Genomic DNA, 16,554 nt, shown 5'->3' on the forward strand with positions numbered 1-16,554 from the left:
AATTTGGGGTGTTGTGGGGAGAGACGAGTGGTTAGGGTCGGTGAGGTCTGATTGGGTGGGATGTCGGGGGCGGTTGGGGGGGAGTCAGTTTTGAGAGGGGCCAGTTGTATAGTTACCCAGAAGATGCACAAGGAGTTTTCCTGAGGTAATTGTTCAGCTAAGTACGTCAGAACTGTCGCCAACTAGGAATTTGGAGTCTTTCTCAGAGAGTCCCTAGGAGCAGTGGAACTGCCCATTGCAAGGTCAAGTTTCCCAGACAATTCCCATGGTGTCACTGTATTGTAACTTCTGAGGGGGTCCTGTAGTGCATTTTGGGAAGTAACCATTCTCCAACTATCCGGAAACCCAAAGATCTCAGCCTTGTGGAGGAGGCGAATAATCAGCAGTTGGCTTGATGTGTTTTTGCTTTTAAGATTTATTTAGTTGAAAATATAATCTGCAAATGAATATTTCCCAGTCAATTTATAGAAATCAGTTCCCTTTTCAGAAAGGTAACTGTCCCTACACCAACTAAAGTTGTATTTCAGCCTTCATTCTTGCACCATATTTTTGTTGACATTGAATGTTACGGCACTTACAAAATAAATATTGATTAAATTTAGACTGAATTCAGCACGGTAGCACAAGTGGTTAGCACTGTGGCTTCACAGTGCCAGGGTCCCAGATTCGATTCCCCGCTGGGTCACTATCTGTGCGGAATCTGCACGTTCTCCCCGTGTCTGCATTGGTTTCCTCCGGGTGCTCCCGTTTCCTCCCACGGTCCACAGACGTGCAGGTTAGGTGGATTGGCCATGCTAAATTGCCCTTGGTGTCCAAAGAAGGTTAGGAGGGGTTATTGGGTTACGGGGATGGGGTGGAAGTGAGGGCTTAAGTGGGTCAGCGCAGACTCAATGGGCTGAATGGCCGCCTTCTGCACTGTATGTTCTATGTTCATCCAGATTTGAATTGCCCGATTTTTTTTTTTCCTCTTTAATAATTTAGAATACCCAATTATTTTTTTTCCAATTAAGGGGCAATTTAGTGTGGTCCATCCACCTAACCTGCACATCTTTGGGTGGTGGGGGTGAAACCCATGCAGGCACATGGAGAATGTGCGAACTCCACACTGACAATGACCTGTTTCGAATTGTCCAATTAATTTCCTGCACTCTTCCCCTTACAGTTTTTTCTCGCAGAATGGAGATTGCATTCTGGGTTCATGGAGTCTTAAAATGACGATACTGGCCAACCCCATAGTTGCATTTGCTTGCCATACTTACAGTAGATTTTTAAGTTAGGTTGTGGATGTAACAAAATGTTACCTCTTGCTCTGATAACACAGACAACAACTAGCTTTTTTTTAAAAAACCATTTGTTTATTGGAGTTTTTACATTTTTACGTCATCACGAAAAGCAAACAAAATCAAAAAAAGACAACTACACACATTAACGTGTAACAGCTACAGCCCAAAACAACAGTCATTCCAGCAACAGCAAGACCGGATGAATTATGGACAAAATCCCCTGCAGATTTCCCTCCTGGATAAATGACATGTCTGCATCTGAGCAGGATACAGGCACCAAATTTAGACTCTCATCACACCCATACCTTAAAAAAAAATGACAGAGAAGCAAACGATACCCGAGAACCCCAGTACGAAGGGGAATTGGGCAATTTTTTACAGTGCAATTTGAACTCTTCTCCTGACCCAGACCGGAGCCACCCTCACATTCCAGATGGCAAAATACAAAGACAAATTAAAGGAGAGAACCAGACTCATGTTAACAGCCCATGGTCTCCTACAACAAAAGTAAAAAGAAAGCAAGAGCTGAAAGTGAAGAGTCGAAACCCCATAACCCAATTTCTCAACCTCAGGACCAAGGACAAAGCAGATACTCAAACCACCAGCACCTCCCCATCCCCAGTAGGGCAAAAGGCAACATTGGGGGTCAAGACTCGTGAGGAAAAGAACTTGATTCCAGGATCAAAACAGGTTACAACAAATAAACACCTTGGGAAACATACTTCCCAGCAATAACAGTCTGTACAAATTTTACCCCCTTTTTCACCCCCCTCCCCTCCCTCCAGCGATGAACAGCTCCTCAAACATGGTCACAAACATCCCCCACCTTTTCTCAACCCCCTCTGCAGAGCCCCTTAACTCATACTTCATCTTCTCCAACTGCAGGAAGACGTACAGTTCACCCAACCAGGCCGCTACCCCTGGTGGCAATGCCGACCACTCTAGCAAAATTTTCCACCGTGCAATCAGAGGCGAAGGTCACAACATCGACCTTCCTGCTCTCCATGAGCTCCAGCTTCTCTGAAACCCCAAATATCGCCACCAAAGAGTCTGGGTCCGGGTCCTCCAATTCTTCCACTGTCCTTGCTAAGACCACGAACACTCCCACTCTCACTCTGAGTCTTCCCAATTTTTCACAACCGCAAAATAAGTACACGTGATTTTCTGGCCCCTGCCTCTCGCATTCATCTGCTCTCCCCTGGAAAATCCCACTGATTCTCGCCCGAGTCATATGCACCTTGTGCACCACCTTAAACTGTAAAAGACTCATCCTTGCACAGGAGGAGGTCCCGTTTACCCAATGCAGTGCCTCACTCCATATTCCCCAATTGATCTCTCCACCCAACTCCCCTTCCTATTTCTCCTTGATCTTCACTACCGCTCACCTCCCTGCTTCCCCAGCCACTTGTATATATCCCCAATTCTTCCCTCCCCTTCCACATCCAGAAGCAGCAGTCATTCCAGCAGCATGTGTCCCGGCAACCTCCCACAGTCCAAAGACATGCAGGTCAGGTGGCTTGGCCATGCTAAATTGCCCTTAGTGTCCAAAAAGGTTAGGCGGGGTTATGGGGATAAGGTGGAAGTAAGGGCTTAAGTGGGTCGGTGCAGCCTCGATGGGTCGAATGGCCTCCTTCTGCACTGTATGTTCTATGTAACCTAGGAAACCCCCTCCAGACCTTTCGAATAAAGTCCCTAATCTGCAGACATCTGAACTCACTCCCCCTCGGCAACTCTACCCTCTCCCTTAACACCTGCAGACTGACAAACCCTTCCTCCAAATACAGATCCCTCACCTTGACCAGCTCCACTTCCCTCCACCTCCTGTGCACACTATCCATCTACCCCCCAGCTGGGACCCCCCTCCTCAAACCACCGAGACCATCAAAACAAGAGGTAAGGATTCTATATCTGTTTGCCGGTGCCATCAAGGTCTACCTTTGAACACTACCACCATTAGTCCGCGAGAGCATCAAAACTAAGGATATAATTAACGCTCCTTACGCCTATGCAGGTCCAAAGGAAAAAAGAGGAAGAAGAAAAGCAAGAACTGTCAAAACTAACCCTTCGGATTCACCATATTAGGACAAAAACAGGCCCGCCTAACCCTCAGGTGGAATTAGCCAAGGATAAAGACTGGGACCCACCAGACCTGCCCCAAGTCTCTCTGAACGTGGATCACCCACCAAGGGATTCCCTCCACGGCACCCCCAAAGGGGTGCCATTGCCCGAGGATAATGACCGCGACAATGGGCCTTGCCTAACCCAGCGCCCCCACAAGAATAAATACATGAAAAAAACTAGCCCCAGGGACTACCATGACCGTCCTATCTAACACCACCTCCAGGCTAGGCCTGTGTGGTTCAGTGTGATACACAGCACCTCAAGAAACCTCCTTTTAGGGACCATACCACCTACCACCAAAAGTAGTGAATAATAAGGCCAACCTCACCACAAAAGCTCTGACAGCAGAAGAACAGTCAAAGAGGGAGATATAATTCCAGGATAACTGACCGACTCCCCCACAATGTGAGCTCAATAAACCCCAGCCCGCAACAGAATAAAACACAGTTCACTTGGGTTCAAAAAGGAATAAGCGCAACCAAAAGAAAATTAATCGACCTGCTTATGGTGGACATTCTACAAATGTAGTGAGAACAGAACTAATCTTGCCACTCACCCTCCACCCCTCACTCCTCTCTGGCTCTGCTCATCCTCATCCCCCCCCCCCCCCCCCCCCCCCCCCCCCACCCCCGGATACAAAAGGATAAAGAAACTGTGCACAAATTCCGTATACAATATCCAGCTTAACCCCTTACAACCCTGATAATTGACGGTCCAAGACATCAGCCCCAAAGAATTCACTACTCTGCCAGCAGATAAAATAACATCAAGATTATCAGGATGTAAAGACCAGGATCACAACTGAGAAATGAAGTAGTCATCAGGGATAAAAGATCACTCCACTCGCGCACGTAAAGGATGAAGCAGGATGGAGAGCATCCTTCAGGATCTTCTATGGATGTCAACGATCTGAGCAGGAGCTTCATTACTTCCAGCGTGCTGACTCGACCAGGCGATCAACAAACCAGTTCCCTGTTGGACGGGGCAGTCCGGCCGGCTTGGGCTGGCCCCACCCCTCTCGGCTGACACCAGGGACAGGACCACACAGAACTAGAGGTTGGAAGGCCACCCCAACACCAGGCTTTGAAGAGAGGATTATATGTAATCCATTGTATTAGAGCTGTCTAGCCTCCAGATCAAGACTCCTGAAACATGGCAGCCAGTTCTCAAACTCAGCTGAAAACCTCTCCACCACCTCACCAGAGACATCAGACTCAGCAGGACTCCTCGTCGGTTCTTCCTCATCCTTGCCCGCACCCCTCAGGATGGATGACAAGCCATGCAACAGGGCTTAAATCATGTGAAGGCAGGCACTCACCAAGGACAGTGCTGTTTCTATTGAAAGAACCTCCTCATGCGCAGCCACTGCCTTGATAAAGACACTTTGCAACTCTAGGTTTTGACGTCCCACATCGCGGAGTCAAGTCACTCAGATGGATTAGCTTCATCGTTGGCAGCCATCACCCGCTGGTTAAAACCATAGCGTCAGGGTGGGATACCTTCCAAGCAGCTGTGCTGCCAAAGACAGGGCCCCATCCCAACCCCCTCCGGCTGCCACGAATCAACGACGATTGAAGCCTTTCATCTCGATTCAATAAAGCCGAAACACTGACCAACAACATGATACTTAGCACTAACTATGCAGACCATGAAAATGCAAAAATAGGATGTGCACGATGATCAGAATAAAGATTGAAAGATGAGTGGAGCCAGAGCTTGTGAAAACACAGCCACTCCCATGCTCACCTCACGTAACCCACCCGCTACCACCTAAAAAATAATAGTTTTAATAAGACAGCACTTAGCTTCGGAATGTGTATGTGCAAGTGCGTATTAAGTTCTGTTTGTCTATATGTCCCAGAAGAATTTGGCATTTATACTTCTGGGTTTTGAATGGATTTAGTGGATAAACGTATAAGCTTTGACCTATTCCCCAAGCTCGTAATGAATATGCCAGTCGTAGAATGGTTGTCTTGTTCTTGCTGGCTCGAGACACAATCTGCTACCCTTTCTCTATAGCTCTGGAAATTTTTTCTCTTCAGGTGCTTATTCAATTTTTTGAAAGTGACAGTTGCATCTGTCTGCACCATACTCTTAGGCAGTGCATTCCACAATCTTAAACACTTGCTACATGAAAAGCTCTTCCCCCTGTCGCGAGTGGTATTTAGATTGGTTTCCTTAGCTTCTTGACCCTTCTGCCAATGGGAACAGTTTTTCGCTATCTATTTTGTTCAGATCGCTTGTGGTTAAAAACATTCTATCATCTCTCCCCTCAAAGCTTCTCTTATGAGAACAACCCCAGCTTCTCCAATCTATCCCCATACTGAAGTTCCTCACCCCTGGGATCCTTCTCATAATTTTTTCTACAGCACTAGAAGTCTTCACATTCTTCCTAAAGTGTGGTGGCCAAAATTGGACCCAATACTCTCAGTTGAGGCTGAACCAGAATTTTATAAAGTTGTATTATAATTTAATTGCTTTTGTACACTCTCTATTGTGAAGTTCAAGATTCTATATGCCTTATAAACCACTTAATTCAGCCTCCGCCATGTCATTGATCTGTGGACATGTATCCTCCGATCTCTCTCCTCCTGCACATCCTTTTGAATTGCGCACTTACTTTATATTGCCTCTCCTCCTTTCTACAATCGCTTCACACTCTGCATTAAATTTAGTTTGCCATGTGCCCACTCATTCTACCAGCCTATCTATATCTGCTGAAAGTTTATCACTATCTTCCTCTCAATTCATAATACTTCTAAATTTTGTGGCATCAACTTTGGAAATTGTGCCCAAGTCTATGTAACTAATAAATGTCAGGGACAGCAGGGATCTTAACTCTGAACCTTGGGAAGCTCCACTGTATACCTCCTGGTTTAAAAACACCACTGCTGTTTCCTGTCATTCGGTTAAATTTGTATCAAGGCTGCCATTTTCTCTTTTTTTCCACATCAACCACCCTCCCTGGTTTCTTGTATGTATAACTAGTAACTGCACAGGTTAACAATCTTTTAATATTTAAATTTTCATGTTCATGTTCATGTAATTAGTATGAGGAAATGTAGTTGTCATTTTTGCTAGATGTGTTTGTGTGTATGTATGTATATGTTGTAAGCTTGGGGGTCAAGCATGACAACTCTATTGTTAAATAATCTGCTGGCAGTCAATGCCTGGGGTTAGCAAGAAAGAATGTTTACTCAGATATGAAAGCACCTACTATGTGTTACCACATAGAATCATGGAAATTTAGAGCATGGAAACAGAGGTCCTTCAGCCCAACTTATCATGTCGCCCAGTTTTTAACCATAAGCTGGTTCCAGTTGCCCTCATTTGGTCCATCTTACCCATATAACTGTGTCAAATACTTTTTAAAAGACAAAATTGTACCTGTCTTTACTGCTGCCTCTGGCAGCTCGTTCCATACATTCACCACCTTCTCTGGAAAGAATTGCGTCGTTGGACCCTTTTGTATCTTTCCCCTCTCACTTTAAACTTATGCCCTCTAGTTTTTGATTTCACTGCCTTTGGCAAAAGATGTTGACTATCTACTTTATCTATGCCCCTCATTATTTTATAGACCTCTATAAGATCACCCTCAGCCTGCGCTCCAGGGGAAAAAGTCCCAGTCTATCCAACTACTCCATAGAACTCAAACCATCAAGTCCAGAGAGCTTGCACACGATTTGTCAGCTGGAGTGAGATTTCAGCCAGAGTGAGGGTATTAAGAATTTGGAGCAGTGGGAAACTAATGGTAAGTGTTAGTAAGTGTTTCTCTTTAAAAATGCAGTAGTCTGGTTTAAAGGGCAATAAGCAACTGACCCAGTTAGATGAAAGGCAGTTATGTCAATCAATTGAAGCCTGAAGTAAAATGGACTGTATTATTATGAATGATTGGCTGTTTTGTTTTGTTTAAAGAATTGTGTATTTACTGTCAGTGTTTCTTAAAGGAAAGTGAAAAGGTGAAAAATGAAACCATCTTTGAAGTTGATGCTTTATTTTTTTTTCTTGGGGGAGGTGTCATCGGAGTGTCTCTTTAAGAAAAGTGTGTTTTATCGAATATCTTCAGTGATGTCATTGTGTGGGTGGAGCTGGGCAGTGGCACTGGGTTTTACTTTGTTTTGAGCTGGGAGCTGGCTGCGGCATGAGTTTTACTTTGGTTTACACAGTTGGAAGCTGGATTCAGACGAAGAAGGTTTCTCTTGTCTCTTTCTGCATGTTAAAAGGAGGCCAGATCACATGATAATTTAAAAGTGATACCTATTTTCTGGAAATAATTCAAACCTACTGTTTTGGTAAAAGGGTTTGTCTGGTTTTTTGGATGTTATCAGATTTAAACAGTTGAAAGGGAAGTCATTAAGAGTTATTATATATATGGAGAGAGAACTGTAGCTGTGTGAGGTATTTATGTTTATAGTTGATAAAAACGCTTGCTGTGTGTTTATAGAAATGTTAACTGAATTCGTAGAATAAACTTTGTTTTTGAATAAAAGTGCTTTAGGCTTCTGTTGAATAACACCTGAAAGGTAGGCCCTTATGTTTCTAATAACCAAAATCTAGAAACAGTTGTGGGTCAGGTGAACTCCATGAGATGCTTTGGAGTTTTCTAAACCCTAGCCCATAACACTACCCTCCTTGTTACCTCCTCAAAGAACTCTAACAGATTTGTCAGACATGACCTCCCCTTGATGAAGCCATGCTGACTCAGTCCTATTTTATCATGCACTTCCAAGTACTCCATGATCTCATCTTTAATAATGGACTCTAAAATCTTACCAATGACCAAAGTCAGGCTAACCGACCTATAATTTCCTGACTCTGCTTCCCTCCCTTCTTAAACAGCAGTGTTACATTAGCCACGTTCAAGTCCTCTGGGACCCTCCCTGCCTCCAGTGATTCCTAAAAGATTACCACCAATGCCTCTGCAATCTCCTCAGCTATCTCTTTTAGAACTCTGGAGTATAGTCCATCTGATCCAGGTTGATTTATCCATCTTCAGCCCTTTCAGTTTCCCCAGAACCTTCTCCTTAATGATGGCCACTGCATTCACCTGTGCCCCTGATCTCCTGGTGCTCTGGCATCCCACTGGTGTCTTCCACTGTGAAAACCGATGTGAAGTAACTATTCAATTCCTCTGCCATTTCTTTGTTTCCTATTATTACTTCTCCAGCCACATTTTCCAGTGGTCCAATGTCTATTTTTGCCTCTCTCTTACCTTTTTATATGTTGAAAAAAACTCTTCCTATCTTCCTTTATATTACTAGCTAGCAGCTTTCACTCATATTTCATCTTCTCCCCCCCCCTATATTGCTTTTTTTTGTTGTCCTCTGCTTTTAAAGGTTTCCCAATCCCCTGGCTTCCCACTGATCCTCTCCATTTTGTATGCTTTTTGTTTTGCTTTTCTCCTGTCCTTGATATTCTCCTGTCCTTGATTTCCATCGTCTGCCATGGATGCCTTGTCCTCCCCTTAGCAAGTTTCCTCCTCCTCGGGCTGAATTTCTGTTGTGCCTCCCAAATAACCCCCAAAAGCCCCTGTTCCACTATCTTCCCTGCCTGGCTCCTTTTCCAATCAACTCTGGCCCGCTCCTCCCTCATGTCTTTGTAGTTACCCGTATTTAATTGTAATACCTTTACATTTGATTCCAGCTTATCCCTCTCAAAGTGCAGGGTAAATTCTGTCTGAAGATCTGGCCGCCTGTCATCCAGGGAGGGACTCTCAGGAGGAGGCCGGCGATGGCCCACAATGGTCAGGTGTTGTTGGTCCATTGAACCAGATGATGGACAACATGTGCCACAGGAGGCCCAGCCTCAACAAGGAGATGGTGCAGCACCTGTGCCATGTCCTTTCGGACTTGACCCTCTCCCGGTGGCCTATAAGGTTACCTCAGCCCTGAACATTTACGCCTCATTCCAGTGCTCGTGCAGAGCCTTGTGTGGCATATCCCAACCATTGAGGGAGCTAGGGCTTTTCTCACTGGAGTGAAGAAGGAAGAGAGGTGACCTGATAGAGGTGTACAAGGTGATGAAAGGTATGGATGGAGTGGATAGCCAGAGACCTTTCCCAAGGGCGGAAATGGCTGTCACGAGGGGACATCATTTTCAGGTGATTGGAGGAAGGTATAGGGGAGATGTCAGAGGTTGGTTCTTTACACACAGGGTGGTGGGTGCGTGGAATGCACTGCCAGTGGAGGTGATAGTCATTAGGGGCATTTAAGCGACTCTTGGACTGGCACATGGACAGCAGTAAATTGAAGGGTGCAGGTTAGGTTGATCTTAGATTAGGATAAGTGGGCAGCACAACATGGTGGGCCGAAGGGTCTGTTCTGTGCTGTATTGTTCTATGATTAGGGCCTCTAGGGGTGATTACTTAGAAACTTTTAATCTAGTGTGCAAGTCAACCGCCTTTTAGAAGAGGAGATCCAAGAGTGAAGCAATTGAGAAAACAAAGCTGCTCTGCTAAACTGTCACCCTTAAGTACACAAATAGCAGTTGAAATAAAAAAAATCCACTTGGATTAAAAAGAATAGAGTAAAAACATGTCTAAATATGTTTAATCAGAATACAAATCCTGGCTGACTAGGTTTAGATTGGGATATCATTTACCATTAAATTACCATTAACTTCAGGGAATACCATGGCTCCTGAAAATTCATTCTGAACGATCAAAGTCCTTAAGTTGTGAATTACAAGATTGATTACAATATTTTTTCCTTATGTGGAATAACAGAGTTTTTTCTGAATTAGCTGACGGTGAGTTGAAGCATAACCTTTCTCTTAACACCGCAAGCTATTAATGAATTCATGCTGTTTACAAAAACAGTATTCCTTGCATATGATTGATCAGATGCAATGCAGTGTTTGTATAATAAAATAGGTGCATGTTCTGTCAGGATGATAATTTTCTTATTCTCACAGTTTTTTTACAGTAACTTAGTAACAGTGTCTTCATTCTGTTAGCAGTTGACAGTTTTGGAGCTCGGATCTGGCTGATTCTGGAAATAAATAGGCTTTTGTTACCTTTAATTCTCCCAGTTCACATGGGTGAGTCATATTTCAAAGTCACTGCAGGGGAAGGAGCCCAAGAATGCAGATGGTGGGCACGTGTGTATTTTTATTTAAAATAACAAAAGCATCAAAGGACTGTTATTTTGTATTTGATAGACAGTTGAACATGTCATTATCTAATTGTTTTCAGTTTTGTTTTTCTATGATTTTATTTCCTGCAGTAAAACAGCCATATTTAGCTGACCAATCTGGTGTTCCCTGCTGGTGGTAATTCACAGTAACTTTATTGCAGTGTTAATGTAAGCCTACTTGTGAGAATAAAGATTATTATTATTAATACCGTGGAAGTTAACTTCTGAACATGAATTAAGAGTGTGGAGGGGTGCCTAATCTCCTGAGATTGGTGTATTTGTTTTGATACAATTTAGGTCTGGTGATCAATTATACATAAATTGAGTTCAAAAGAATTGAAATCTTTGAAACAAGTGTAAGCTGTACAGTTAAGTGATGTTTAGCTTGACTACCTGTAGAATTACAATTTTTGGGCCTAGGTCTTTCAAACATAACATGCTAAATTCTTCGCCGTTGGGAGTCTAAGTTTTGCCGGCAGCCCGGGGGTTCCCAGACGGTGTGGGGCTGCCCAACAATGGGAAACATTGACCAGCTGGTGAAACTTAAGAATCCCAATCCTGAAATCTGGTGTGGTGGGGCAGAGAAACCTGCCTAATATTGGTGCATAATGGGAAATCTGTAAACAAATAAGTGATATTTGCTGCTATTACATAATAATAATAGTCTGAGACCATGTCGGGAATCGTGGTAGTCAGGATGGAGTCCTGTTCGCTGGTGACGATCTTCGGGGCGCCGGAATTGCTTGAGGGGAGGGGGGGACCGACATTTTGGCCGTTGCCTCTCTGGTAGCCTGGCCATGACTCCTGCTTGGTTGGAGGTTGAATGACAAACTGTTTGCACTACATTTACCAGTTCTATTGTTGTTCATGAGTTTGTCCATGATTTTGTTTTGTGTTTATTTTGTTTTGCTGCGTTTGGACTAATATATTTAAAAAACATTTGATCTTTCATCTGCATTCGTGGAACTAAACTTCAGCACCTTCCCTTCTTTGGAATATTCTGGAATATTTCTCATTGATCCATGGTATCCAGTTTTTTCTTTTACAAGGTCACTGATTCTGTGTCTGTAATGCATTTATTTCCAGTCCTATATCCTCTCCTGACTTAATATTCCTTTTCCATTCATATGTTCAATCTAATTACATCGACCCAGATTTTATGGTAAAAGTAGTGGTGTGACTTTCAGTGATTATTGTTATTGAAGAGAAAATTGGACATCTGGTGATGCACATGTGTAGTTAAACATTGAAGTCACACAACGGCTGTCTTGAGTTTTCTGTTTCTCTAGAAGCTTTTCCCCAAAAGGATCTTGCCAAGAGATTTAGCATTCCGAAACATGGAAGAGCATGAAGTTGGTGTACTTGTGTGCCTTGTCCACAAAGAATAGATGAAATGGTTATGCTGTTTATTGGGGGTGGGTGGGGGGGGGGGGGGGAGAGAATTCCTAGAACCCCTGAAGCAAAACTGCAGAGGAGAAGATGCATAAGCAGCCTGGCCCTTCTGAACTTACAATACTACCACTGGGCAGCCACATTTTCAGTTCAGATTCTTCAGTCTGATAGGTTAAATCGCTTTCCCTGTTCACTTGGGTCCCTGATTCCTCATTCACGCTGCCGTGGTTTAGATTCCTAATCATGAGCTTTCACCAAAGGCCTGTACGTTTATAGCACTACCTCCTTATTCTTTGACTCCAATCCTTTTGCAATAAAGGCCAACATGCCACATGCCTGCCTAGTTGCTTACAGTATCTGCATGCTTACTGTATCCGTATGCTAACGTTGCGCTCCTTGGACTGGTACACCAAAGTCTCTTTGAATTTCAAAATTTACAAGTTTTGCACTTTAAAAAAAATAATAATTCTGCTTTCCTATTCTTACGAGCATAATGGATAATGCCACACTCTCCTACAATATAATCCTGCTCCATTTTGCCCACTTTCATAGAAGCTTACATAGAAAATAGAACTGGGAGAAGGCCGTTCGACCCTTTGAACCTGCTTCGCTATTCATTATGCTCATAGCTGATCATCAAATCCAATAGCCTAATTCCCCCTACCCCGTGCATATCCCTTGATCTCTTTAGCCAGTTATTTCTAGTTCCTTCTTGAAATCACACAATTACTTTTTGTGGTAGTGAATTTCACAGATTCACCACTCTCTGAGAGAATACATTTCTCCTCAGCTCAACCCTAAAACCCTTATCCTCAAATTATGACCCCTCGTTCTGGACACCTCCGCCATCGGGAACATTCTTTCTGAATCTACCCTGTCTAATCCTGTTAGAATTTATAGGTTTCCATGAGATCCTTCTCACTCTTCTAAACTACGATGAATATAATCCGAACAACTTAGTCTCTCCTCATATGACAGTCCTGCCATCACAGAAATCAGCCTGGTAAACCTTCATTGCATTCCCTCCATAACAAGAACATCCTTCCTCAGATAAGGACACCAAAAATGCACACACTACACCAGGTGTGGCCTCATCAACGCCTATACAATTGCTGTAAAACATCCCTATTCCTATAGTCATCCTCTCGCTATAAAGGCCAACATATGATTTGCCTCTTTATTGCCTGTGTGTACCTGCACGCTTACTTTCAGCAATTGATCCTCGAGTATCCACCTCTCTCAATTTACACCCATTTTAAATAATTTGCCTTCCTATTTTTGCTATTGAGGTGGATAACCTCACATTTATCTACATTATACTACATATTCCCACTCTCTTGGCCTGTCCAAATCACACTGAAGCATCTCTGCATCCTGCTAACAGCTCAACCTCCAAGCCAACTTTGTATCATCTGCAAATTTGGAGATAATACATTTTGTTCCCTTGTCCAAATCATTCACATATAATTTGAACAGTTGGGGTCCTAGCACAGATCCCTGCGGTACCCCACGAGTCACTGCCTACCAATTGGAAAAAGATCCATTTGCACCAAACCTTTGCTTCCTGTCTGCCAACCAGCTTTCCATTCATCTCAACACATTACCCACAATCCAAAGCGCTTCAACTTTACATCGTAATCTGCTATGTGAGACTTTGTTGAAAGTCTTCTGAAAATCTAAATAAATTACATCCACCAGTTCTCCCTGGTCAACTCTACTGGCTACATCTTCAAAGAATTCCAGTAGACTTGTCAAGCATGATTTTCCTTTCATCTATGCTGATTTTTTGTGACTATACCACTGCTTTCCAAATGTTGTGCGATGAGATTCTTGATAATGGACTCTAGCAACTTCCCTACTACCGACATAGGGCTAGCTGGTCTTTAGTTTCCTGTTTTCTCTCTACCTCCCTTTTTGAATAGTGGGCTTACATTAGCCATTCTCCAATCTGTAGGAACTATTCCAGAATCCAAAGAATTTTGGAAAATGTCCACCAGTGGATCTACTATTTCTTGGGCTACTTCCTGAAGTACTCTGGGATGAAGATTATCAGGCACTGGAGATTTATGTGGCTTCACTCCCATTCTCTACTAACACTAATTTCCTTCAGCTCCTTTTCTAAATGCCCTTGTAAGTCATGGTTTGGCCACAGCTCCCTTTCCACCTTTGCGCCAAATAGGAATAAACAACCTTTGGGTTCACCTATTCATTCCTTGAATGTCTGCCATTGCCTGTCCACCGTCCTTACTTTCAGTAATCTTTCTCAGTCCATTAGAGCCTACTCATGCCCCGTACCATCACAGTTACCTTTATTGAGGTTCAGGACCCTGGTCTCTGAATCAAGTAGCTCATGATCCAACTTGATAAAGAATTCGATAATATTATAGTCTCTTGCTTTTCCCCTTCTGTGATGTTGCAGGTGGATGGTTTGCGGTGCTATGGTTTAAATTTTATTGATTGTGGTTTTATGGCTATCTATATTCAACCTGTGGTTGCCATTTTGATGACTGCAAAATGGATAAGAGTAGGGTAGTTAACTCGGACTGACAAAAGAAGCAAAGTGATGCTCCACAGGGATCGGTGCGAAGACCACAGCAGTTGACCATTTGCATAACAATTTGTGTTTGGGAATCTGGAGTACAATTTCAAAATTCTAAAGGCATCAGATGGTTGGGGAAGATACAGTGCATGCAGAGGGAAACTGCTACAAAATACGGGAAGACATAACTTTACAGAATGGATGTGTAATTGGCCAATGTTTGAGTCCACAAACACCTGGGAAATAACTGTCTAAGTGGAGTGGAACAATTGACTCATTTGGGGGCACAAATAAAGAAATTAGTAAAAATGTGGGTTAAACGATGATCAAACAAGGTACTAGGTTTCATTTCTGGTGGCTGAGATTTGAAAAGCAGATAAATTATGTTGACCTATATAGAACCTTGATTTGACCACATTTGGACTACTGTGAATCTCACATGATATAGAACATTACAGGGCAGTACAGGCCCTTCGGCCCTCGATGTTGCGCCGACCTGTGAAACCAATCTAAAGCCCATCTACACTATTCCCTTATCATCCATGTGTTTATCCAATGACCATTTAAATGCCCTTAATGTTGGCGAGTCCACTACTGTTGCAGGCAGGGCATTCCACGCCCTTACTACTCTTACTGACTAATAGAGTTGAACTGTTCCTCCTCATACATCTTGACCTGTCTACGGCAATTGGCAGGGTTGGTCACGTCCTCCTCCTCCAATGTATCTCCATTGTTCATTTATGAGTTTGCACTCATCTGATTCCATTCTTACTGAATTGGAGCCAGAAAATCAACAGCAATGGCATCTCTTCCTGCTCCCATACACTTATCGTTAGAGTTTCCCAACAATCTATCTTTGACCCCTCCTATTATTTATACGTATGCTGCCCCTCTCTCAATTGTCAGATGGCTTTTAAACATCCAGTACTGAATAAGCAGAAATTTTCTCAAATTGAACATTGGGAAGCCATTGTCTTTGGTTCCTGCCACAAACTCTGCTCCTTAGCCGGCTTCATTCCAACACCTGGGAATCGTCTGAGGCTAAACCTTAGTGTCATATTTGCCCCCAAGACAAGCTTTCAGAAAAGTGACCCTAGTGGAGGTCTTTAAGATAATGAAAGAGTTTGATAGGATGGAGAAGATGTTTGCATTTGCATGGAAACCGAAGTATGGTCCTTAAATATGAGATAATCACTAATGCACTTGGCAGGAAATTCAGGAGAAAATCCTTTACCCAGACTGACAATGTGGAACAGCTACCATAAGGAATATTTTTGATAGTTAGTAATAATGGGGAAGCTGAATAAACACGTGGGAGAAATTTTCTATTAATTTAGTGAATGTGGGGTTGCTGGCTATGCCAGCATTTATTGCCCATACCCAATTGTCCTTGAGAAGGAGATGGTGAGCTGCCACCTTGAACCGCTGCAGCCCATTTGGGGTAGGCACCCACAGTGCTATTAGGGAGGGAGCTCTAGGATTTTGACTCGGTGACTGAAGGATTGGCAAAATATTTCCAAGTCCGGAAGATGAGTAGCTTGCAGACGAGCTTCCAGGTGGTGGTGTTCACATGAGTCTGCTGCTCTTATCCTTCTAGATGGTAGTGTTCGTGGGTTTGGAAGGTGCTATCTAAGGAGTCTTGGTGGGTTTCCGCAGTGCATCTTGTAGATGGTGCACACGGCTGCCATGGTTCATCAATGTTGGAGTGAGTAAATGTTTGTGGATGGGATGCCAATCAAGTGGGCTGCCTTGTCCTAAATTGTGTCAAGGTTCTTGAGTGTTATTGGAGCAGCACTAATCCAGGCAAGTCGGGAGTATTCCATCACATTCCTGACTTGTGCCTTGTAGGTGGTGAACAGGCTTTGGGGAGTCAGGAGGTGAGTTACTTACCGCAGGATTCCAAGCCTCTGACCTTTTGTAGCCACAGTATTTATATGACTGGTACAGTTCAGTTTCTGGTCAATGGTAACATAGAACATAGAACGATACAGCGCAGTACAGGCCCTTCGGCCCACGATGTTGCACCGACATGGGAAGTCAAAAACTAAAGGCCATCTAACCTACACTATGCCATTATCATCCATAT

The 16,554-nt window shown here is 43.4% G+C and overlaps 1 protein-coding gene across 16 annotated transcripts in view; it reads left to right on the plus strand.

Moving 5' to 3' along the window:
• Nucleotides 1-16,554, plus strand: part of tanc2a (tetratricopeptide repeat, ankyrin repeat and coiled-coil containing 2a) — a 1,067,833-nt gene that overhangs the window by 231,941 nt on the left and 819,338 nt on the right. Inside the window, exon 1 of one of the 16 annotated variants that reach the window (XM_038778856.1) lies at nt 6,978-7,155. The exons of the other annotated variants lie outside the window; for them this stretch is intronic. The gene's annotated coding sequence lies outside the window, so the exon portion shown is untranslated. Of the gene's footprint in view, nt 1-6,977; nt 7,156-16,554 lie in introns of those variants that run through there. 16 annotated transcript variants of the gene reach the window in all.

This window comes from Scyliorhinus canicula, chromosome 19 (assembly GCF_902713615.1).
Source record: "Scyliorhinus canicula chromosome 19, sScyCan1.1, whole genome shotgun sequence".
In the NCBI taxonomy this organism is placed as follows: Eukaryota; Metazoa; Chordata; class Chondrichthyes; order Carcharhiniformes; family Scyliorhinidae; genus Scyliorhinus; species Scyliorhinus canicula.